Source organism: Arachis hypogaea, chromosome 17 (assembly GCF_003086295.3).
Source record: "Arachis hypogaea cultivar Tifrunner chromosome 17, arahy.Tifrunner.gnm2.J5K5, whole genome shotgun sequence".
NCBI classification, from domain to species: domain Eukaryota; kingdom Viridiplantae; phylum Streptophyta; class Magnoliopsida; order Fabales; family Fabaceae; genus Arachis; species Arachis hypogaea.
Window position 1 is genome coordinate 15184049 of NC_092052.1, and position 24756 is coordinate 15208804.

At 40.1% G+C, this 24756-nt stretch overlaps 3 non-coding genes across 3 annotated transcripts; 2 read left to right on the plus strand and 1 right to left on the minus strand.

The window, feature by feature from the left end:
• The first annotated feature begins 327 nt into the window (after window positions 1–327).
• On the plus strand, window positions 328–431 carry LOC112768178 (small nucleolar RNA R71). The gene has a single exon (XR_003185616.1). It is a non-coding gene; the product is annotated as a small nucleolar RNA R71 (small nucleolar RNA).
• A 15431-nt stretch (window positions 432–15862) lies between these two features.
• Window positions 15863–15970, minus strand: LOC112768004 (small nucleolar RNA R71). The gene has a single exon (XR_003185444.1). It is a non-coding gene; the product is annotated as a small nucleolar RNA R71 (small nucleolar RNA).
• A 7766-nt stretch (window positions 15971–23736) lies between these two features.
• On the plus strand, window positions 23737–23844 carry LOC112768274 (small nucleolar RNA R71). Its single transcript, XR_003185710.1, has one exon. It is a non-coding gene; the product is annotated as a small nucleolar RNA R71 (small nucleolar RNA).
• Window positions 23845–24756: the final 912 nt, after the last annotated feature.

The window sequence follows — 24756 nt, forward strand, 5'->3', positions numbered from 1 at the left end:
CTGCCAGCTATAGTTTGCATTCCAGTCAAATGCTGAGAGATCATATTGACCTGTTGGGTCAAGATCTTATTCTGAGCCAATATGGCATTCAGAGTGTCAACCTCCAAGACTCCTTTCTTCTGAGCTACCCCATTGTTCATAGGGTTTCTCTCAGAAGTGTACATGAATTGGTTGTTTGCAACTATTTCAATGAGTTCTTGTGCCTCTTCAGGTGTTTTCTTCAAGTGGAGTGATCCACCAGCAGAATGGTCCAAGGACATCTTGGACATCTTGGACATCTCAGATAGACCATCATAGAAGATACCTAGGATAGTCCATTCTGAGAGCATGTCAGGAGGACATCTCCTAATCAATTGTTTGTATCTTTCCCAAGCTTCATAGAGGGATTCACCCTCTTTTTGTCTGAAGGTTTGAAATTCCACCCTAAACTTGCTCATCTTCTGAGGTGGAAAGAACTTGGCCAAGAATGCATTAACTAACTCTTTCCAAGAGTCTAGGCTTTTCTTAGGTTAAAAATCTAACCATATCTTAGCTCTGTCTCTAACAGCAAAAGGAAAAAGCATTAGCCTGTAGACCTCAGGATCCACTCCATTGGTCTTAATAATATCACAGATTTGCAAGAATTCAGATAGGAATTTATGTGGATCTTCTTGTGGAAGTCCATGAAGTTAGAAGTGGGTGCAGTCACCAAAACCCTTCCTTGCATTAGAGATGCTTCTTCCATAGAAGTCAGAAGTGGGTGCAGTCACCAAGAACCTTCCTTGCGTCTCCTCCATCATTCGGATTGGCTGCCATGTTCGTACTTTCAGCTTCTTGTTCAAAAATTTCTGTGAGGTTTCCTTCGGAGTGTTGTGCTTTAACTTGTTGTAAACGCCTCCTTAGAGTCCTCTCAGGTTCAGGGTCAGGATCAAAGAGTGGTTCTTTATCTCTGTTCCTGCTCATAAACAAGAAAAAGAAAAACACGAAAGAAAGAGAGTGGGAGTTTCTATGTCAGAGTATAGAGAACTCCCTGTGAGATATGAAAAAGAAAAGAAGAATGAGAGTAGAGGATTGAGAAGAAGAATTCGAATATTAGGAAGTAAAAAGAGAAATTAGAATTAAAATATTTTTGTTTTTATTTTATTTATTTATTGAATTCGAAAAACAAGAGGGAAATTAAAAGCTAATTAACTAAAAGGATTTAAAATTAAAAGGTGATTTTCGAAAAAGAAGAAATAAGTATTTAAAATTGAAAAAGTTTTAAATTTTAAAAAGAAAGTAAGCTAGGTAAGTTTTAAAATTAAAAGATAAAGATAAGATGAAGATTTAAAAAGAAGTTAAGAGAGATGAGTTTTAAATTAAAAAGATTTGAAAATCAAATTTGAAAAGATAGCAAAGATTTAAAAAGATTTGAAATTTTAAAATTTAAAAGAAAGATAAGATATGAAAGAATCAAATTAAAAGAAAGATATGATAAGATTTGAAAAGTTTTGAAAATATAGGATTTGAAATTTAAAATTTAACTTTACTAACAGAAAAACACCAAACTTAAAAAAATTTTAAATCAAGATAAGAAAAGAAACAAGATTTTTGAAAATTAAAGAAAGATAAAGAAATAATTTTTATTTTTTTCTGAATTAATGAAGAAAGAGAAAAACAACCAAAAGAAACGAAACTTAAAATTTTTAGATCAAAGACACTAGTTTTTCGAAAATTAGAAAGAAAAATACCAAAAGATACCAAACTAAAAAATTTTAAGATCAAACAAAGAAAAGAAACAAGAACAACTTGAATACCAAGAAGAACACTCAAGAGCAATTTTCAAAAATTTTAAAGAAAAGATAAACACATAAGGGACACCAAACTTAAAATTGACACTAGACTCAACCAAAAGACAAAGAAAAGATGGATTTTGAAAAAGATTTTGAAAAAAAAAGAAAATAAAAGACACGATTAAAGACCTACTAAACCTTAAAAAGTACCTAATCTAAGCAACAAGATAGTTTGGTAGTTTGTCAAACTCGAACAATCCCCGGCAACGGCGTTAAAAACTTAGTGCGCGAAATTTAACTCCGCAAGTTTCGCACAGATAGACTGGCAAGTGCACTGGGTTGTCCAAGTAATACCTCAGGTGAGTGAGGGTCGAATGCCACAGAGATTGTCGGATTGAGCAAGCAATGGCTACCTTGTAGATCTTAGTCAGGCGATTAAAAAAGATAGTTGTTATGAAAAATGCATAAAAACATAATAAATAAACTGTCACAGAATAGGAGTGAAATCAGTGATATAAGAACGGTTGAGGCTTCGGAGATGCCTCCTCCTTCTGGATCAACTTTTCTCACTGTTGTTCTGTGGGTTACCTGAAACTGTAGGTCGATCTCAGACGAGATCTTCTGTACTGGTCGGAGCTAACGTGTCCGGCTGGTGAGTGGAGGCTGGAGCGATTGCGTCCGACTTGTTTGACTGGCTATGCTGCTGATCCTTTGTCACCGGAGGGTAGTGGTACCTGCAAGGGACTCCGGTGCTTAAGTCAGCAAGGGTATTAAACAGGTTTTGTGTAGAATCAGAGTATGAGTTATACCTGGGTGCTCCAGTGTATTTATAGAGGTGTGGAGTGACCCTTTTAGATAAGATAAGTTAGTTATCTTATCTTATCTTATCTTTGGGTGAGGTCATCTTATCTTCATGGGAACCGCCCTTATCTCTATAGGCTTGGGCTACCTTTGAATTTGGGTCGTGTTCCTCTATTCGGACCCTTTATTTGGGCTTTCTTGGTAATTTGGCCGAGCTCTTTGAGAAGAGACCGGATAGTCAGACCTGAAGAGGTCGGTCGCCTTGTCGCTAAACATCCCGGGTCGGATAGCTCGACCCAGGGTATGAACAGTGCCCCTGCTCGAGCTCGGTCTTTCTTTTTTAAGGTCGAGTCTTAGTTTTAGGACTTCGATATTTCTCTGCTGAAGCCGAACTCGAGCATCTTGTTGACTTCATCTTTGTAGTGTTCCCCCTTTTTGAATATGGAACGTTTTTTGTTTCTTTCTCTTTCTTTTAAAAAATGCGCGCTTTTGTATTAGTGCTCTTGCCTTGGGAATGTGCGAGGGTTTAATACCCTCATTAATTGTTTTTAATGCCCCGTTTCCCTTGCTTCTTCATTTTGAATTTCATAAACTGTTTCCCCTTCTCTGTAACTTCTCCTCTTCTTTTTCGCTTTCAGTTTTGCTTGAAACTTGCATCTTTGCGTTTCTTTCTGCGACGTCATTTGGTGATTTCTTGGTGTTTGGCTCGAAAGGCGATTCTGTCTCTCCGTCTTCAAACTTTCTTCGAAGTTTCTTCCTTTGTTCAGGTTGGTTCTTCTCTTTGTTGTTCTCATCATTTTTTCTGGTAAAGCTTTGACTCTGACTAAATGCATGTTGAAAAGCTTGAACCTTTTTGTAGTCTCGTGTTTGCTCGTCACTGTAATGTATTTTATTCTGGCTTCCTTTTCGTATTTATGCATACTCCTGGTACTTCTATTGAGGCTTTTTAGGGCTTTGCATATTTTGCTGCTGCTTCTGGTTGTTCTTTGATACTTTGAGTTTTGTGAAACTGCACTTGTTTGCTTCTGAAAAGATTGCCCCTTGATTTTTGCCCTATTGATAGCTTTCCTTACTACTGAACTTTGTAGGAGATAACGATACTTGTTTTGATTTTCTTTATTTGTTTGAGGGGGGTTTATTTCTTTGAAAAAAGATTGCGTCTTTGATGATTTCTTCCCGGATATATTTTGTTGCTTGGTAGCTTCGTTCGTTAATTAAACTAGGATGGTGAGTCTGGAAGGTGGTTATTTTGATGGCTTTACTTGGTTTGTGGCTCGTAGCTTTCTTCTCGAAGTGTCGCTTTAGTTCAAAAAAGGATTTATTGTTTTCCTGCTAGGACGTATCAAGATGTAGGCTTGTAGGTTTTCCTGAATCCTTGTCTTGTTAACTGCCTCCAAAGGATGCCCCTGGATCTTTTTGGTGTGGGTCTTGGGGTTTCCTTTTGTTGCTTGTACTGCGCTGGATTATGTTGGCCGAGTTGTTTTGATTTCGTCCGAGATATTTTTTAGTAATCCAATCTTCTTTTCTTGTTTGTAGGACTAGTTGGCCATGTCTTCTTGCAAAAATATTGTAGAGACGTCCTCTAAGGTCCCTGAGGGAATGTCCGATTGGTTGGATTCCCTTGTTCTAATGTGTGTTTCTGTGGTAAATGCTGAATTCTGTGTGGAGCTTAGGAAACATCACCGCCTCTGTAAGAGTAGAGATCAAGAAAGGAATTATGAATTGGTAGCACCTGACTCTGAGGAGAGGGTTTGCTTCCCTGCCCTGACCCAGGGGGAGTGCCCTTTCTTTTATGCTTACGACTATTTTTTCAGCCAGTTGGACATCACTTTTTCCTTTACTTCCTTTGAGACCGATTTGTTATGGTCGTGTAATATAGCTCTATCCCAGCTTCATCCGAACTCCTGGGGCTTTATTAAGATTTTTCAGCTTCTTTGCGAAGAGTTGGATGTTACCCCTTCTCAGACTCTTTTCCTTTATTTGTTTGTTTTAACTAAACCCGGGATTTCTTCAAAAAAGAAAGCCTCGTGGGTCTCTTTTAGATCTGCACAAGGACATAAGGTTTTTACTATATATGACGAGTCCTTTAGGGACTTCAAGAATTATTTTTTCAAGGTCCGAGCTGTTGAGGGAGCTCTCCCCTTTTTTCTGGAAGCAAATGATGAGCCATCCTTCCCTTTGTGTTGGCAGCAGAATGTATTAGTATCCCGATATACATGGAAAATGCTCGACGAGATTGAGCAAGCTTTTGTGATAGTTTTGGAGGACCTTTGGGGGGGAACCTCCTCATCTGGATACTAAAAAATCCTTAGGGGACCCCTCCCTTGTCCGAACTGCATTGGGTATTACTTGATATATATTGCTTCTTATTTTTACTTTGCTTTCTTCTTCTTTCCTGGTTTGTAAAACTGCTGGTTTTTATTTTTCAGAGATGGCCAAGAATAATGATGCCATGAAAGCTTTCAAGAAGGCAAAGAAGGCTACTGCAGCTCAGAACATCTCAACCAAGACGGATGGGGAAGGGTCTTCTCAGATAACGTCGAAACCGTCCGTGCTGAGCTCTCCTGGCCCGAGGAGGATGATCCCTACTCCTCGAGTCCGTGTAGTGGATCCTCCATAATCTTCTGCTGCTGCTGCATCTTCTCTTCCGGCCGTTCCTCCCTCCAAAAGACCTCGGACTGTTGAACCCTTCAATCTGGATTCGCCTGATTTTGATCCTATTGGCTTTGTCGACCAGCAGATTGGTCCTTATGGTGCCCTCTCTATGGATGATGTTTCCCTCCTTCGTCATTTGGATTTTATAACTCGAAGTAGCATCAAGATGGCACACATGGGAGCCGCCTTGTACCGAACTGCCCAAGACCTTCCTCTGCATGCTACCAAAGCCTTTATGGAGGAAGCTAAGCGGGAGTTCGACCGGATGAGGGGTTTGAAGGAGGAGCTCGAAGTAAAAGTGAGAAAATTGGAGAAGGAACTAGAGGGCGAGAAGGCTAGCTCCGTTGCCTTGGCAGCTTCTGTGAAGTTGGCAGAGGACATGGCATTGAGGCACAAAGAAAGCTACGTCATGACCTACCGGGAAGTGATGCGTCTCAGGGAGGAGTTAGAGTCGGCCCGGGTTGATTATGCCGAGCTCCAGGGTCACCTTGTAGGCAGCGTAAATGCTGCTTATGAGAACCTGAAGAAGCAGGTTCGGGTTCTTACCCCTGAGGTCGACCTTGCTCTATTCAGTCTGGATAATGTTGTGAAGGATAGCAAGATTGTCCCTGACGACCCTGATGATGATGATGTTGAGCCTCCCTCTGTGCCTGCCACCAAAGCTTCTGTTGTGCCGACTTCTTCAGCTCCTTCCTCTGAGGTCGTTCGTCCTGCATCAGATCCCGATTGCCAAATCTTGAATAGGGATGACGGGACAGTGGATGCCTTGCCTCTTCAGACTCGCCCTCCTTCACCCCGTGCTGATGCTGCCGAGAAGCCTTCGGATCTTAGCTGAATTTTCTAATTGGTTGTGTAGATAGCCCGGCTTGTGGGCCTTTAAACTCTTTATTTTGTAATGATGTCTCTGACTTTTGCTACATTCCTGGTTGCTTGTTTAGCAACTTTATTTTAAAAAACAAAGTATTTTCCAAGCTCTTGGGGCTGGTTTTGGTAGTCTCTTGAGTTTGCTATTATTATAACTTGTGTTTTTCGTAACATATCTGCCTGCACTCGTCTTGGTACCTTTCAAGATTTTGGGAGTGTTGGGACTTTCGTTGTCTGACCTCTTCGGATTGGCTTAATTCCTTTGAGCCTTTGCCTGATGTTTTTTCTAGTAATTCGTTTTATTTGGACCTTGTTCAGGTCTTTATTTAGGAATTACTTTGTATAATGCTAAGGTTTTCGGGAGGCCGATTTCGTCATGTCGGTTCTGTCCAAGTTTGTTGTTAATAACCCTCTTTTTTGGACCTTGTTTAAGTCCTTTTTAGGGGCTACTTTGATAACTTTTATGTTTTGCGCCGACTTCATCATGTCGGGCCCTTCCAAGTTATTTTTGTAATCCTCTTTCTTGGACATTGTTCAGGTCTCTTTTTAGGGATTACTTTTGTAACTTTTCGCATGGTATCTTCGGTAAAAGGATCTTCTCCTCCTAACGGGGTGTCTTCCCGAGTTGTGCGTGAGTTCCCACCTCGAATGTCGAATTCCAGCTTCGAGAGCTTTTCTTCTAACTCTTTTCGTCGCTTGATTTCTTTTTTCAGATTTCTCTCCACCTTCCTCTATCGTTCTAACTCTTGCTCTAGTTATTCAAGTCGGCCATGGTGTCCATGCAGCAACCCCATGAAGTCGGTAGAATGGGGTTGTTCTTCTCCTTCAGGGTGACGAACCTTGAAGGGGATCCTTCTATGGTGATGTCCACCTGAAGTACCTTCTCCGCGTGGTTCCTCTGTTGTTGAAGGAGGTACCACGAGAGCTTGGTCATTATTGACCGGGTCTTGGTACTCGGGATCTAATTCTGACATTGTGTGTGCATCTTCAAAGTGATCGTCCGCCATGGAGCGTCGACTTCCAGGTCCCCGGCAACGATGCCAATGTTCCGAGGGTTACCTGAAATTGGGTTGCCTTTGGGCTTGTAAGTGAGGCCCAAATCCTCAATGGAGCGAATTCTGACTTAGCCCATGTCCAATGGCCGTCGTCCGAGTTGTTTGTGAGAAGGTGGAGGGTGGTACCTGTAAAATACTCCGAGACTTAAGTTAGTAAGAGTCTTAACTGGTTTAAGTATATTGGAACTTAAGTATACCTAAAGAGTATTAGTGTATTTATAGGTGATGAGCTAATAACCAACGTTGGAGTAGTTCCACTTCTAATGGTGGATAACAATCCTTTTATCTTAGGATTGTTGAAATTTCTCTTCTAGAAGTAGATGAGAGATATTAGGGGTTAGTTATAACTCCTCTAGGAGGGAGTTATCATCTTGCAGCGTTCTTGTCCGACCTCTCAAGAGGTCGGTCATACGGTATATGTCTTTTGGGCTTTGGTATGTTTTTGGGCCTGCCTTGTGTTTTTGGGCCAGGTATAAACAGAAGTATTCATGTTTAATAGATTAAAATAAAGAATCTTATTAGGTGGCTAATCTTTTTGGATGTATAACATCAAGCATACTCAAATTAAAAACTTAACAAATAAAACAACTATGGTAAAAATAACAAACAAAAAAAATGCAGCAAAACCTGCTGGAACAATATATTGTTTATTTAATTTTGATATAAGATGCTAGAGACATACAAACAATAACAATTTATTCGTGGATATCTTTTATGGATCTCTATACAAACTCTGTATGATAGTTGTAGGTATAAATTATACTATTTTTTATATAAAATAATTAAAAGCATTTTATTGTTTCCTAGTTGTAGTTCTAAACAAAGCGTAGTAATTAGTTATGACTAGAATGTATTACACGAAATTATTCTCGGATGAGGAGGAGAATGGTTCTAAACCCTAAGGTTTAAAAACAAGTGAGTTGAGCATTTAGTTATGTGGTTCCAAAAAAGAGTTCTCCTTTTCTATTTAGTTCTGTAGTTGCCAAAACTTGTAAGGGCATGGTAAAGTTGAACACTATTTTTGCTTCGGGAGCTTTAATGGGTTTGCTATGGACCCCTAAACACTCCCAACAGTCGCATAACAACATCAATTTTGATTGCACCAACATTGTCGTTACTTTTTACACCTTTTCTTTCTCAACAAAGGAAGAAGCCTAGAGTATCAAACGCAAATCCCTTGCCCAACCAAGTTGCTCAGAAATGGGGCACAATAAGGAAGGTAGAAAATTCAATTAGTTAATGAGTTTTCATCTGAATTTTAGTTGACATAAAAAAATTTACAGGCAGCAGCGGATGCTACAACAATTGAAGATCTACTAATCGGTCACAAATAGTAGACGAAGGTATAACGAAAGTGTTTTGGCAACAAAACCAAACCCTTAACGAAATAGATCATTCTTAGGGTTTGGTAATATATGCATAAACTTTTATTCATCCTATTTTGTAAAATATTGGCACATGGGATAAGCAAGACACGAGTGTGAATATTGCCATGCACTTTTTTATATGACGAGAGGATAGAAAAGCACTACAATACAAATCACCGGAAATACACACTTTGCTGTAGAGGTGGCTGTTCATACCCTGGGTCGAAGATAAAAAGCAACCGACCTCTCGTAAAGGATTGGCTTGTTATCGACCTCTCCCCAAAAAGGTCGGCCAAATCGTCATAGAGGCCCGAATAGGCCCAAACAAAAGGACGCGGCTGGCCTGAAAGATAAGGTGACTTCACTCAAAGATAAGATAAGATAACTAACTTATCTCAAGGGAGGTCACTCAACACTACTATAAATACACTGGAGCACCTAGGTATAACTCATACTCTGATTCTATAAAAAACCTGCCTAAAGCACGTGCTAACTTAAGCATCGGAGTCTCTTGTAGGTACCACCACCCTCCGGTGACGAAGGATCAGCAGCATCTCCAGCTCTCTCAGGTCGGACACAGCACCACCGACCAACACAGAAGATCTCGTCCGAGATCGACCTTCAGTTTTAGGTAACCCTCGGAACATTGGCGCCATTGCCGGGGAACTTGGAAGTCATTCCATCGTCATGGCGGACAACCTTGACAACGATCACAACTTCGGTTTAGAAGAAAGAACGCCGCTTAAAAACACAGATGCCATATCAAAGGATACACCTCAACCCAAGGGAGACAAATAGTCTCCAGACACAAAAATTTTAAATGTCCTCCGCGAACAGCAGGATCGCCTCAAACAGCTCGAACAAGAGTCTGAGCATCAGCGGGAAGCCGAAAGGGACTTACGGAGAGAAACAAGACGGCACTAAGAGCTAGAGGGAAAGCTCTTGAAGCTCGAGGCCGACCTCAAAACCAAAACCACATGATCCTGCCATCCTCCACCATATTATCCAAGCTGAATTGAGTAAGGTCAAGCTCAGGGGCAAGAACCCGGACCTGGGCTTTCAAGTTTTCATACGCATCAGTCACACTGTCTACCATATGACCTTGGAGCTCGGCGTAATCAGCCTAGGTGGACTGAAGCCTTTCCTTGGTCTCCAACAACTCGCCATATGTGCGAGTGTAGCTCTCTTTCAACTTTTTAGCTATTTCCTCGGCTAGGTTGGCCGATGCTTTAGCAGAAGTAGCCCGGGCCTTCTCCTTTTCAACATCAAGCTCCAACTTGGCAACCCTGGCGTTGAGCTCCTCCTTCAGACCTTTAATTCTATCATACTTAGATTTAGAATCCTCCATAAAAGCCCTAGTGGCATGAACTAGAGACTCCCTGATAACCCGTGATAAGGCCACACCAATATTGGCCATCCGGATACTGTTACTCGATATAAAATCCAAATGATGAAGGATTGACACATCATCTAAAGGAAGTCTACCATAGGAAGTAATCAGCTCTGTGGCAAAACCCACACCATCAAAATTCTTATCGTTTAGATCATAAGTACCAATAGTTTTCTGCCGCTTTGGAGGAGGACCAGCTGAGGTAGGGGAAGAAGCAGCACCCGAAGTCTCAGCAGGCAGACCAGAAGAGACCGTCCGAACTCTGGGGGTCGGAATAACCTTCCTCGGACCACGGGAGTCCGATACTGGTACTTTTAGGGGCAACTGAGAAGACCCTTCTCCCGATGTCTTCGCCGTAAAATTTTGGGCCACCATCGCCTTCTTGGCCTTCCAGAAGGCCTTCATGGAGTCCGAAGATTTCACCATTTCTGAAAAGGAAATCCAGGAAAACAGTCACACAAATAAGATTCAAATGACAAAGACCACGAATAACAAAAGGTAACCACTTCTATACAGAAAGAGGTCGGACACTACCTAGTTTGGCACGAAGAAGGGAAGAATCTCCCAAAAATCTCTTAGTATCCAAATGTGGAGGTTTTCTCCCAGTGCTCCTCCAAAATATCCATAAAGACTTGTTCTATCTCACTCAAACTCTCCCAAGGATACTTGACTACCACTGTATCCTTTTGCCACCATAAAGGAAAGGCGGGCTCATTATTCTCATCTAAAAAGAAAGGGCGAGCATCCTCAATAGCTCAGACCGTAGTAGTTCTTAAAATCACAGAAAGACTTGTCAAACATTGAAAACACTTTTTTCCCCTGGGTAGCTCGCAAGGAGATCCAAGAGGCCTTCTTCTTGGCCACCCCAGGCTTAGTCAATATAAACAGGTAGAGGATGAGAGATAGGGTAGGTCAAATACCCAGCTCTTGACACAACAATTGAAAGATCTTTATAAAACCCCAAGAGTTCGGATGAAGCTGAGAAGGGGCCACATTACAAGTCCATAAGAGGTCGGCCTCAAAAGTAATAAAAGGGATCGTGATATTCAACTGACTAAAGAAATAGTCATAAGCATAGAAGAAAGGGCGTTCTCCCTGAGTTAAAGGAGGGAAACTGACCCTCTCCTCAGGGTCGGGTGACAACAGTTCATAATTCTTTTCATCATCCCTATTGCTACATATCCTATCGAACCTCCTAAGCCTCTCACATTATTCTGGATCGGCCACAGTAACACACATCAGGACTATAGAGTCTAGCCAGTCAGCCATGCCAGCAGGGACCTTAGTGGACATCTCGACAATATTTTTTTGGGAAAATATACAACAAACTACACCTACAGCAAAGGAAGATAACAAGGGGTCACTACCAAACAACTCGGATAGAATCGGAAAGAAAAGGAACAACCAACAAATAGAGAGGTATGGAAACAAAAAGGGCACCCCAAGATCTACGAAAACAAGAGGTTATCAGCAAAACCCAGGGGCACCCTTTGGAGGCAACAGTACAGAGCACAAAAAAATAAGTAACGCCAAAATCAAAACCCTAAAAGCTCTCAAACAAAGTAAACTATCGGAGATAGCAACGGAAACCTAATGCACACACATTTTCCTAAAACGGAGCAGCAGGGATAAAAAAAATCACGACTTTGATCAGAACAAGGATGTAATCTTTCCAGAAAGGTTCAACCTTTCCAAAGCAAACTCAATAAAGATCGAGACTTTGCACGTAAAGGCAAGCATGCAACAGAAAAAGCATACATAAAGATGACTATTAAAGCATAGAAGGAAGAAGAATACCAACCTGCGAAGAAGAAGGAATAAGCGCAAAGTGATGAGCAGATAATTTATACGCTTTTTGGCATTGTTTTTAGTATGTTTTTAGTAGGATCTAGTTACTTTTAGGGATGTTTTCATTAGTTTTTATGTTAAATTCACATTTCTGGACTTTACTATAAGTTTGTGTGTTTTTCTGTGATTTCAGGTATTTTCTGGCTGAAATTGAGGGACTTGAGCAAAAATCAGATTCAGAGGTTGAAGAAGGACTGCTGATGCTGTTGGATTCTAACCTCCCTGCACTCAAAGTGGATTTTCTGGAGCTACAGAACTTGAAATGGCGCGCTTCAAATTGCGTTTGAAAGTAGACATCTAGGGCTTTCCAGCAATGTATAATAGTCCATACTTTGGCTAAGAATAGACGACGCAAACTGGCGTTCAACGCCAGCTTTCTGCCCAAATCTGGCGTCCAGCGCCAGAAAAGGAGCCAAAACCAGAGTTGAACGCCCAAACTGGCACAAAAGCTGGCGTTCAACTCCAAGGAGGACCTCTACACGTGCAACACTCAAAGCTCAGCCCAAGCACACACCAAGTGGGCCCCGGAAGTGGATTTATGCATCAATTACTTACTCCTGTAAACCCTAGTGACTAGTTTATTATAAATAGAACTTTTTATCATTGTATTCACAGACTTGGTTACTCCGGTTCCCCTCTGGGGCCGAGACCAATGAACTCCATTATCACTTATGTATTTTCAACGGTAGAGTTTCTACACTCCATAGATTAAGGTGTGGAGCTCTGCTGTTCCTCAAAGATTAATGCAAAGTACTACTGTTTTCTATTCAATTCATCTTATTTCGCTCCTAAGATATTCATTCGCACTTCAACCTGAATGTGATGAACGTGACAATCATCATCATTCCCTATGAACGCGTGCCTGACAACCACTTCCGTTCTACATTAGAATTGAATGAGTATCTCTTAGATCTCTTAATCGGAATCTTCGTGGTGTAAGCTAGAATGATGGCAGCATTCAAGAGAATCCGGAAGGTCTAAACCTTGTCTGTGGTATTCCGAGTAGGATTCAATGATTGAATGACTGTGACAAGCTTCAAACTCGTGATTGCTGGGCGTAGTGATAGACGCAAAAGGATAGTAAATCCTATTCCAGCATGATCGAGAACCGACAGATGAATAGCCGTGCCGTGACAGGGTGCGTTGACCATATTCACTGAGAGGATAGGATGTAACCATTGACAATGGTGATGCCTCCAGACGATTAGCCGTGCCGTGACAGGGCATTTGGATCATTTTCCCGAGAGAAGACCGAAAGTAGCCATTGACAATGGTGATGCATTACATAAAGCCAGCCATGGAAAGGAGTAAGACTGATTGGATGAAGATAGCAGGAAAGCAGAGGTTCAGAAGAACGAAAGCATCTCTATTCGCTTATCTGAAACTCTCACCAATGAATTACATAAGTATTTCTATCCTTTATTATTTATCTTTTAATTATCTAATCCAATCACATTTAACCCTACCTGACTGAAATTTGCAAGGTAACCATAGCTTGCTTCATACCAACAATCTCCGTGGGATTCGACCATTACTCACGTAAGGTATTACTTGGACGACCCAGTGCACTTGCTGGTTAGTTGTGCGAAGTTGTGAACCATGGTATTGGCATCATGTTTTTGGCGCCATTACCAGGGAAAGAAAGAGCCATGAATTTTACATAATTAAAGTGTAATCACAATTTCTGCGCACCAAGTTTTTGGCGCCGTTGCCGGGGATTGTTCGAGTTTGGACAACTGACGGTTCATCTTGTTGCTCAGATTAGGTAATTTTATTTTTGTTTTCTTTTCAAAAATTTTTCAAAAATATTTCAAAATTTTCTCACCTGTTTTCGAAAAAAAATTTTATTCAAAATTTTTAAAGAATGAATTCTAGTAATTCATGAAGCATGTGAAGCCTGGCTGGCTGTAAAGCCATGTCTAAATTCTTTTGGACTGAGGCTTCCACTCATAAGTATATAAAGTTGGATGAAATATCAGCTGTTGTATACATGAGAGGTATCTATGTTTGCTGAAGCTTGGCTGGCCATTGGCCATGTCTAGTGTTTTGGACCGGAGCTTTCATTGAAAGCTTGGCTGGCTAGTGAGCCATGTCTAATTCCTGGACTGAAGCTTTAGACTAACATGGCAAGATTCCTGGAATTCATATTAAAAATTTTGAAATCCTTATTTTTGTTTTTCAAATAATTTTCGAAAAAAATCCAAAAAAAAATTAGAAAATCATAAAAATCAAAAATATTTTTTGTGTTTCTTGTTTGAGTCTTGAGTCATGTTATAAGTTTGGTGTCAATTGCATGTGCATCTTGCATTTTTCGAAAATTTTCATGCATTCATAGTGTTCTTCATGATCTTCAAGTTGTTCTTGGTAAGTCTTCTTGTTTGATCTTTGCATTTGCATGTTTTGTGTCTTTTCTTGTTTTTCATATGCATTCTGGAATTCTTAGTGTCTAAGCATTAAAGAATTCTAAGTTTAGTGTCTTGCATGTTTTCTTTGCATTAAAAATTTTTCAAAAATATGTTCTTGATGTTCATCATGATCTTCATAGTGTTCTTGGTGTTCATCTTGACATTCATAGTGTTCTTGCATGCATCCCTTGTTTTGATTCAAAAATAAAAGAGAAAAACATGAAAATGATGTTTTTAATTTTTCTCTCTCATCATAAAAATTCCAAAAATCAAAAAAATATCTTTCCCTCTTTTTCTCTCTCAAATTTCGAAAATTAGATTTGACTTTTTCAAAAATTTTTAAAATTTAGTTGTTTCTTATGAGTCAAATCAAAATTTCAAATCTTATCTTTTCTAAAATCTTTTTCAAAAATCAAATCTTTTTCATTTTTTTTAGTTATTTTCGAAAATTTCAAAAATATTTTTCAAAAATCTTTTTCTTAATTTTACATCATATTTTCGAAAAATAACACCATCAATTAATGTTTTGATTCAAAAATTTCAAGTTTGTTACTTACTTGTTAAGAAAAATCCAAATTTTAAGTTCTAGAATCATATCTTGTGATTTCTTGTGAATCAAGTCATTAATTGTAATTTTAAAAATCAAATCTTTTTCAAAACTAATTTCAATCATATCTTTTCAAAATATCTTCTTATCTTATCTTTTTCAAAAATTTGATTTCAAAATATCTTTTCTAACTTCCTAACTTCTTATCTTTTCAAAACTTGTTTCAACTAACTAACTAACTTTTTGGTTTGTTTCTTATCTTTTTCAAAACTACCTAACTAACTCTCTCTCTCTAATTTTCGAAAATATCTTCCCTCTTTTTTAAAAATTTCTTTTTAATTAACTAATTATTTCAAATTTTAAATCTTAATTTTCGAAAATTACTAACATTTTTCAAAAACTATTTTCAAAAATCACTAACTCTTTTTCAAAAAATTATTTTCGAAAATTCCTTCTCCCTCATCTCCTTCTATTTATTTATTCATCTACTAACATCTCTTCCTCACACCACCAAAAATCCGAACCCTCTCTCTCTCTCTGAGTTCAGATTTTCTTCTTTTCTTCTACTAACACAAGGACCTCTATACTGTGGTATAAAGGATCCATATTATTATTATTATTATTTCTGTGCCCTCTTCTTTGTCATATGAGCAGGAGCAAGGACAAGAATATTCTTGTTGAAGCAGATCCAGAACCTGAAAGGACTCTGAAGAGAAAACTAAGAGAAGCTAAATTACAACAATCCAGAGATAACCTTTCAGAAATTTTCGAACAGGAAAAGGAGATGGCAGCCGAAAATAATAATAATGCAAGGAGGATGCTTGGTGACTTTACTACACCTAATTCCAATTTACATGGAAGAAGCATCTCCATTTCTGCCATTGGAGCAAACAACTTTGAGCTGAAACCTCAATTAGTTTCTCTGATGTAGCAGAACTGCAAGTTTCATGGACTTCCATCTGAAGATCCTTTTCAGTTCTTAACTGAATTCTTGCAGATATGTGATACTGTTAAGACTAATGGAGTAGATCCTGAAGTCTACAGGCTCATGCTTTTCCCTTTTGCTGTAAGAGACAGAGCTAGAATCTGGTTGGACTCTCAACCCAGAGACAGCCTGACTCTTGGGATAAGCTGGTCACGGCTTTCTTAGCCAAGTTCTTTCCTCCTCAAAAGCTGAGCAAGCTTAGAGTGGATGTTCAGACCTTCAAACAGAAAGAAGGTGAATCCCTCTATGAAGCTTGGGAAAGATACAAACAGTTGACAAAAAAGTGTCCTTCTGACATGCTTTCAGAATGGACCATCCTGGATATATTCTATGATGGTCTGTCTGAGTTATCTAAGATGTCATTGGATACCTCTGCAGGTGGATCCATTCACTTAAAGAAAACGCCTGCAGAAGCTCAAGAACTCATTGACATGGTTGCTAATAACCAGTTCATATACACTTCTGAAAGGAATCCTGTGAATAATGGGACGCCTATGAAGAAGGGAGTTCTTGAAATTGATGCTCTGAATGCCATATTGGCTCAGAACAAAATATTGACTCAGCAAGTCAATATGATCTCTCAGAGTCTGAATGGAGTGCAAGCTGCATCCAACAGTACTCAAGAGGCTTCTTATGAAGAAGAAGCTTATGATCCTGAGAACCCTGCAATAGCAGAGGTGAATTACTTAGGTGAACCTTATGGAAACACCTATAACTCATCATGGAGAAATCATCCAAATTTCTCATGGAAGGATCAAAAGCCTCAACAAGGCTTTAATAATGGTGGAAGAAACAGGTTTAGCAATAGCAAGCCTTTTCCATCATCCACTCAGCAACAGACAGAGAATTCTGAGCAGAATCCATCTAGCTTAGCAAACTTAGTCTCTGATCTGTCCAAGGCCACTGTAAGTTTCATGAATGAAACAAGGTCTTCCATTAGAAATTTGGAAGCACAAGTAGGCCAGCTGAGTAAAAGGATCACTGAAATCCCTCCTAGTACTCTCCCAAGCAATACAGAAGAAAATCCAAAAGGAGAGTGCAAGGCCATTAACATAACCAAAATGGCTGAACCCAATAAGGGAGAGGATGACGTGAATCCCAAGGAGGAAGACCTCCTGGGACGTCCAGTGATCAATAAGGAGCTTCCCTCTGAGGAACCAAAGGACTCTAAGGCTCATCTAGAGACCATAGAGATTCCATTGAACCTCCTTATGCCCTTCATGAGCTCTGATGAGTATTCCTCTTCTGAAGAGAATGAGGATGTTACTGAAGAGCAAGCTGCCAAGTTCCTTGGTGCAATCATGAAGCTGAATGCCATATTATTTGGTATTGATACTTGGGAAGTTGAACCTCCCTTGTTTATCAATGAACTAAGTGATCTGGATCAACTGACATTGCCTCAGAAGAGACAGGATCCTGGAAAGTTCATAATACCTTGTACCATAGGCACCATGATCTTTAAGGCTCTGTGTGACCTGGGTTCAGGAATAAACCTCATGCCCCTCTCTGTAATAGAGAAACTGGGAATCTATGGGGTGCAAGCTGCTAAAATCTCATTAGAGATGGCAGACAATTCAAGAAAACAGGCTTATGGACAAGTAGAGGATGTGTTAGTAAAGGTTGAAGGTCTTTACATCCCTGCTGATTTCATAGTCCTGGACACTGGAAAGGAAGAGGATGAATCCATCATCCTAGGAAGACCTTTCCTAGCCACAGCAAGAGCTGTGATTGATGTGGACAGAGGAGAATTAATCCTTCAATTGAATGAGGACAAACTTGTGTTTACAACTCAAGGATCTCTCTCTGCACCCATGGAGAGGAAGCATAAAAAGCTTCTCTCAAAGCAGAGTCAAACAAAGCCCCCATAGTCAAACTCTAAGTTTGGTATTGGGAGGCCACAACCAAACTCTAAGTTTGGTGTTGAACTCCCATATCCAAACTCTAAGTTTGGTGTTGGAGAGTCTCAACAATGCTCTGAACATCTGTGAGGCTCCATGAGAGCCCACTGTCAAGCTATTGACATTAAAGAAGCGCTTGTTGGGAGGCAACCCAATTTTTATCTAACAATATTTTTCTTAGTTATATGTCTTTATAGGTTCATGATCATGTGGAGTCACAAAATAAATAGAAAAATTAAAAACGGAATAAAAAAAAATAGCAGAAGAAAAATCACACCCTGGAGGAGCATCTGTCTGGCGTTCAACGCCAGAACAGAGCATGGTTCTGGCGCTGAACGTCCAAAATGGGCAGCATCCTGGCGCTGAACGCCCAGAACAGGCATGGTTCTGGCGTTCAACGCCAGAAATGGCCAACAAATGGGCGTTGAACACCCAAAATGGGCACCAACCTGGCGCTGAACGCCCAGAGTTGTGTGCAAGGGCATTTTGCATGCCTAAATTGGTGTAGGGATGTAAATGCCTTGACACCTCAGGATCTGTGGACCCCACAGGATCATCTCAGGATCTGTGGACCCCTGGTGCACGAAATTGTGTTCCATGTTCTTTGTACTTGTGTGAGATTAACAATATATAATTGTATTGAATCCTCATTGTGGCTCTATGTGTGGACACAACTCCGTTCAACTAACCAGCAAGTGCACTGGGTCGTCCAAGTAATACCTTACGTGAGTAAGGGTCGAATCCCACGGAGATTGTTGGTATGAAGCAAGCTATGGTCACCTTGTAAATCTCAGTCAGGCAGATATAAAGTGATAAGGGTGTTTTCGAATAATAAATAAAAGAAGGGATAGAAATACTTATGTAATTCATTGATAGGAATTTCAGATAAGCGAATGGAGATGCTTTTCGTTCCTTTGAACCTCTGCTTTCCTGCCATCTTCATCCAATCAGTCTCACTCCTTTCCATGGCTGGCTTTATGTGATACATCACCACTGTCAATGGCTACTTTCGGTCATCTCTCGGGAAAATGATCCAATGCCCTGTCACGGCACGGCTAATCGTCTGGAGGCATCACCCTTGTCAATGGCTTCATCTTATCCTCTTAGTGAATAATATGCTCACGCACCCTGTCACGACACGGCTATTCATCTGTCGGTTCTCGATCATGCTGGAATAGGATTTACTATCCTTTTGCGTCTGTCACTAACGCCCTGCAATCGCGAGTTAGGAGCTCGTCACAGTCATTCAATCATTGAATCCTACTCGGAATACCACAGACAAGGTTTAGACCTTCCGGATTCTCTTGAATGCCGCCATCATTCTAGCTTTCGCCACGAAGATTCTGGTTAGGAGATCTAAGAGATACTCATTCTAGCTTTATTTCATGTAGAACGGAAGTGTTTGTCAGGCACGCGTTCATAAAGGAGAAGGATGATGAGCGTCACACATAATCATCACCTTCATCACGTTCTTGGGTGCGAATGGATATCTTAGAAGCGAAATAAGAAGAATTGAATAGAAAACAGTAGTACTTTGCATTAATCTTTGAGGAACAGCAGAGCTCCACACCTTAATCTATGGAGTGTAGAAACTCTACCGTATGAAAATACATAAGTGAAGGTCCAAGCATGGCCGAGATGGCCAGCCCCTCTGATCTAAGAACCAGGCGTCCAAAGATTGTTTACACTGGTCAAAGATGCCTAATACAATAGTAAGAGGTCCTATTTATAATAAACTAGTCACTAGGGTTTACATGAGTAAGTAATTGATTCACAAATCCACTTCCGGGGCCCACTTGGTGTGTGTTTGGGCTGAGCTTAAGTGTTACACGTGCAGAGGCCATTTGTGGAGTTGAACGCCAGTTTCTGTGCCAGTTTGGGCGTTCAACTCTGGTTTTGGATCCTTTTTTGGCGCTGGACGCCAGATTTGGGCAGAAGGCTGGCGTTGAACGCCAGTTTACGTCGTCAATTCTTGGCCAAAGTATGGACTATTATATATTGCTGGAAAGCCCTGGATGTCTACTTTCCAACGCAATTGGAAGCGCGCCATTTCGAGTTCTGGAGCTCCAGAAAATCCACTTTGAGTGCAGGGAGGTCAGAATCCAACAGCATCAGCAGTCCTTTTTCAACCTCTGAATCTGATTTCTGCTCAAGTCCCTCAATTTCAGCCAGAAAATACCTGAAATCACAGAAAAACACACAAACTCATAGTAAAGTCCAGAAATGTGAATTTAACACAAAATCTATTAAAAACATCCCTAAAAGTAACTAGATCCTACTAAAAACATACTAAAAACAATGTCAAAAAGCGTATAAATTATCCGCTCATCACAACACCAAACTTAAATTGTTGCTTGTCCCCAAGCAACTGAAAACCAAAATAGGATAAAAAGAATAGAATATACTATAAATTCCAAACTATCAATGAAACAGAGCTCCAATCATATGAGCGGGACTTATAGCTTTTTGCCTCTTGAATAGTTTTGGCATCTCACTTTATCCATTGAGGTTTAGAATGATTGGCATCTATAGGAACTTCAGATTTCGAATAGTGTTATTGACTCTCCTAGTTCAGTATGATGATTCTTGAACACAGCTTTTTTATGAGTCTTGGCCGTGGCCCTAAGCACTTTGTTTTCCAGTATTACCACCGGATACATAAATGCCACAGACACATAATTGGGTGAACCTTTTCAGATTGTGACTCAGCTTTGCTAAATTCCCCAATTAGAGGTGTCCAGGGTTCTTAAGCACACTCTTTTTTTTTTGCTTTGGACCTTGACTTTAACCGCTCAGTCTCAAGTTTTCACTTGACACCTACACGCCACAAGCACATGGTTAGGGACAGCTTGGTTTAGCCGCTTAGACCAGGATTCTATTCCTTTAGGCCCTCCTATCCACTGATGCTCAAAGCCTTGGGATCCTTTTTAATTGCCCTTGCCTTTTGGTTTTAAGGGTTATTGGCTTTTTCTGCTTGCTTTTTCTTTTTCTTTCTATTTTTTTCGCCTATTTTTTTTTTTCTGCAAGCTTTGTTCTTTGCTGCTTTTTCTTGCTTCAAGAATTATTTTTATGATTTTTCAGATTATCAAATAACATGTCTCCTAGTCATCATTCTTTCAAGAGCCAACATATTTAACATTCTTAAACAACAACTTCAAAAGACATATGCACTGTTCAAGCATACATTCAGAAAACAAGAAGCATTGTCACCACATCAATATAATTAAACTAAGTTCAAGGATAAATTCGAAACTCATGTACTTCTTGTTCTTTTGAATTTAAAACATTTTTCATTTAAGAGAGGTGATGGATTCATAGGACATTTATAACTTTAAGACAAAGTTACTACTACTAATGATCATGTAATGAAGACACAAACATAGATAAGCACATAACATAGAAAACGAAAAACAGAGAAAGTAAGAACAAGGAATGAGTCCACCTTAGTGATGTCCTTGAGCTCTTCTATGTCTCTTCCTTGTCTTTGCTGCTCCTCCTTCATTGCTTTTAGATCTTTTCTGATTTCATGAAGGATGATGGAGTGCTCTTGATGTTTCACCCTTAGTTGCTTCCAATAATTGTGTGGAAGAAAATGTATCCCCTGAGGTATCTCAGGGATCTCTTGATTTGCAGTCAAATGTTCTACCACTGAGCTTTAGACCCTTGATGGAAGCTTTTGTCTTCCCTTTCCTCTTTCTAGAGGTTTCTCTAGCCTTAGGTGCCATCAATGGTTATGGAAAAAATAAAAAGCTATGCTTTTACCACACCAAACTTAGAATGTTGCTCGCCCTCGAGCAAAAGAAGAAAGAATAGAAGAATAAGAAGAAGATATGGAGGAGATGGATGAGAGTGTGTATTCGGCCATATGGGTGGGATTGGGTGGGAGAGAGATGTTGAATTTTGAAGGTAGTGGGTGTATGGATGTGAGTGGTAAATGGAAAACAGAAGGGATGATCATGAATGGAAAGAGAGATGATGAGGTAGGTGGGGATCCTGTGGGGTCCACAGATCCTGGGATGATCTTGTGGGGTCCACAGATCCTGAGGTGTCAAGGCATTTACATCCCTGCACCAAATTAGGCATGTAAAATGCCTTTGCACACAACTCTGGGCGTTCAGCGCCAGGTTGGTGCCCATTTTGGGCGTTCAACGCCCATTTGCTGCCATTTCTGGCGTTGAACGCCAGAACCATGCTTGTTCTGGGCGTTCAGCGCCAGGATGCTCCCATTCTGGGCGTTCAGCGCGAGAACTATGCTCTGTTCTGGCGTTTGAACGCCAGACAGATGCTCCTCCAAGGTGTGATTTTTCTTCTGCTGTTTTTAATTCCGTTTTCAATTTTTATATTTATTTTGTGACTCCACATGATCATGAACCTAAGAAAACATGAAAAACAATAATAATAGAGTTAGATAAATAAATATTGGGTTGCCTCCCAACAAGCGCTTCTTTAATGTCAATAGCTTGACAGTGGGCTCTCATGGAGCCTCACAGATGTGCAGAGCTTTGTTGAAACTCTCCAACACCAAACTTAGAGTTTGGATATGGGAGTTCAACACCAAACTTAGAGTTTGGTTGTGGCCTCCCAACACCAAACTTAGAGTTTGACTGTGGGGGCTCTGGTTGACTCTGCTTGGAGAGAAGCTTTTCCTGCTTTCTCTCCATGGTTGCAGAGGGAGATCCTTGAGTTTTGAATACAAGGGAGTTCTCATTCCATTGAAGGAATATTTCACCTCTGTCAACATCAATCACAGCTCTTGCTGTGGCCAGGAAAGGTCTTCCTAGGATGATAGATTCATCCTCCTCCTTTCCAGTATCCAGGACTATGAAATCAGTAGGTATGTAAAGGCCCTCAACCTTTACTAATACATCTTCTACTTGTCCATAAGCCTGTCTTCTTGAGCTGTCTGCCATCTCTAATGAGATTTTAGCAGCTTGCACCCCATAGATTCCCAGTTTCTCTATTACAGAGAGGGGCATGAGGTTTATTCCTGAACCAAGGTCACACAGAGCCTTAAAGATCATGGTGCCTATGGTACAGGGTATTATGAACTTTCCAGGATCCTGTCTCTTCTGAGGCAATGTCAGTTGATCCAGATCACTTAGTTCATTGATGAACAAGGGAGGTTCAACTTCCCAAGCATCAATGCCAAATAATTTGGCATTCAGCTTCATGATTGCACCAAGAAACTTGGCAGTTTGCTCTTCAGTAACATCCTCATTCTCTTCAGAAGAGGAATACTCATCAGAGCTCATGAAGGGCATAAGGAGGTTCAATGGAATCTCTATGGTCTCTAGATGAGCCTCAGAGTCCTTTGGTTCCTCAGAGGGAAGCTCCTTATTGGTCACTGAACGTCCCAGGAGGTCTTCCTCCTTGGGATTCACGTCCTCTCCTCTCCTCACAGGTTCGGCCAGGGCACTTATGTCAATGGCCTTGCACTCTCCTTTTGGGTTCTCTTCTGTATTGCTTGGGAGAGTACTAGGAGGGATTTCAGTGATCCTTTTACTCAGCTGGCCCACTTGTGCTTCCAGATTTCTAATGGAAGACCTTGTTTCATTCATGAAACTTACAGTGGCCTTAGATAGATCAGAGACTAGATTTGCTAAATTAGAAGCATTTTGTTCAGAGTTCTCTGTCTGTTGCTGAGTTGATGATGGAAAAGGCTTGCTATTGCTAAACCTGTTTCTTCCACCATTATTAAAGCCTTGTTGAGGCTTCTGATCCTTCCATGAGAAATTTGGATGATTTCTCCATGTTGAGTTATAGGTGTTTCCATAAGGTTCACCTAAGTAATTTACCTCTGCTATTGCAGGGTTCTCAGGATCATAGGCTTCTTCTTCAGAAGATGCCTCTTGAGTACTGTTGGATGCAGCTTACATTCCATGTAGACTCTGAGAGATCATATTGACTTGCTGAGTCAATATTTTGTTCTGAGCCAATATGGCATTCAGAGTATCAACTTCAAGAACTCCCTTCTTCATAGGCGTCCCATTACTCACAGGATTCCTTTCAGAAGTGTACATGAACTGGTTATTAGCAACCATGTCAATGAGTTCTTGAGCTTCTGCAGGCGTTTTCTTTAGGTGAATGGATCCACCTGCAGAAGTGTCCAGTGACATCTTTGATAGCTCAGATAAACCATCATAGAATATATCCAGGATGGTCCATTCTGAAAGCATGTCAGAAGGACACTTTTTGGTCAACTGTTTGTATCTTTCCCAAGCTTCATAGAGAGATTCACCTTCTTTCTGTCTGAAGGTTTGAACATCAGCTCTAAGCTTGCTCAGCTTTTGAGGAGGAAAGTACTTGGCTAAGAAAGCCGTGACCAGCTTATCCCAAGAGTTCAGGCTGTCTTTAGGTTGAGAATCCAACCATAATCTAGCTCTGTCTCTTACAGCAAAAGGGAAAAGCATGAGCCTGTAGACTTCAGGATCTATTCCATTAGTCTTAACAGTATCACATATCTGCAAGAATTCAGTTAAGAACTAAAAAGGATCTTCAGATGGAAGTCCATGAAACTTGCAGTTCTGCTGCATCAGAGAAACTAATTGAGGTTTCAGCTCAAAGTTGTTTGCTCCAATGGCAGGAATGGAGATGCTTCTTCCATGTAAATTGGAATTAGGTGCAGTAAAGTCACCAAGCATCCTCCTTTCATTATTATTATTTTCGGCTGCCATCTCCTCTGTCTGTTCGAAAATTTCTGAAAGGTTTTCTCTGGATTGTTGTATTTTAGCTTCTCTTAATTTTCTCTTCAGAGTCCTTTCAGGTTCTGGATCTGCTTCCACAAGAATGTTCTTATCCTTGCTCCTGCTCATATGACAAAGAAGAAGGCACAAAAAAATAATAATAATAATAGAGATCCTTTATAGCACAGTATAGGGATCCCTTTGTTAGGTAGTTTTGAAAAAGTTAAGAAACAAACAAAAAGTTAGTTAGTTAGTTGAAACAAATTTTGAAAAGATAGGAAGTTAGGAAGTTAGAAAAGATATTTTGAAAAGATATTTTTTTTTTTTGAAAAAGAAGGAAGATATTTTCGAAAATGAGAGAGAGAGAGTTAGTTAGGAGGTTTTGAAAAAGTTAAGAAACAAACAAAAAGTTAGTTAGTTAGTTGAAACAAATTTTGAAAAGATAAGAAGTTAGGAAGTTAGAAAAGATATTTTGAAAAGATATTTTTGAAAAAGATAAGATAAGAA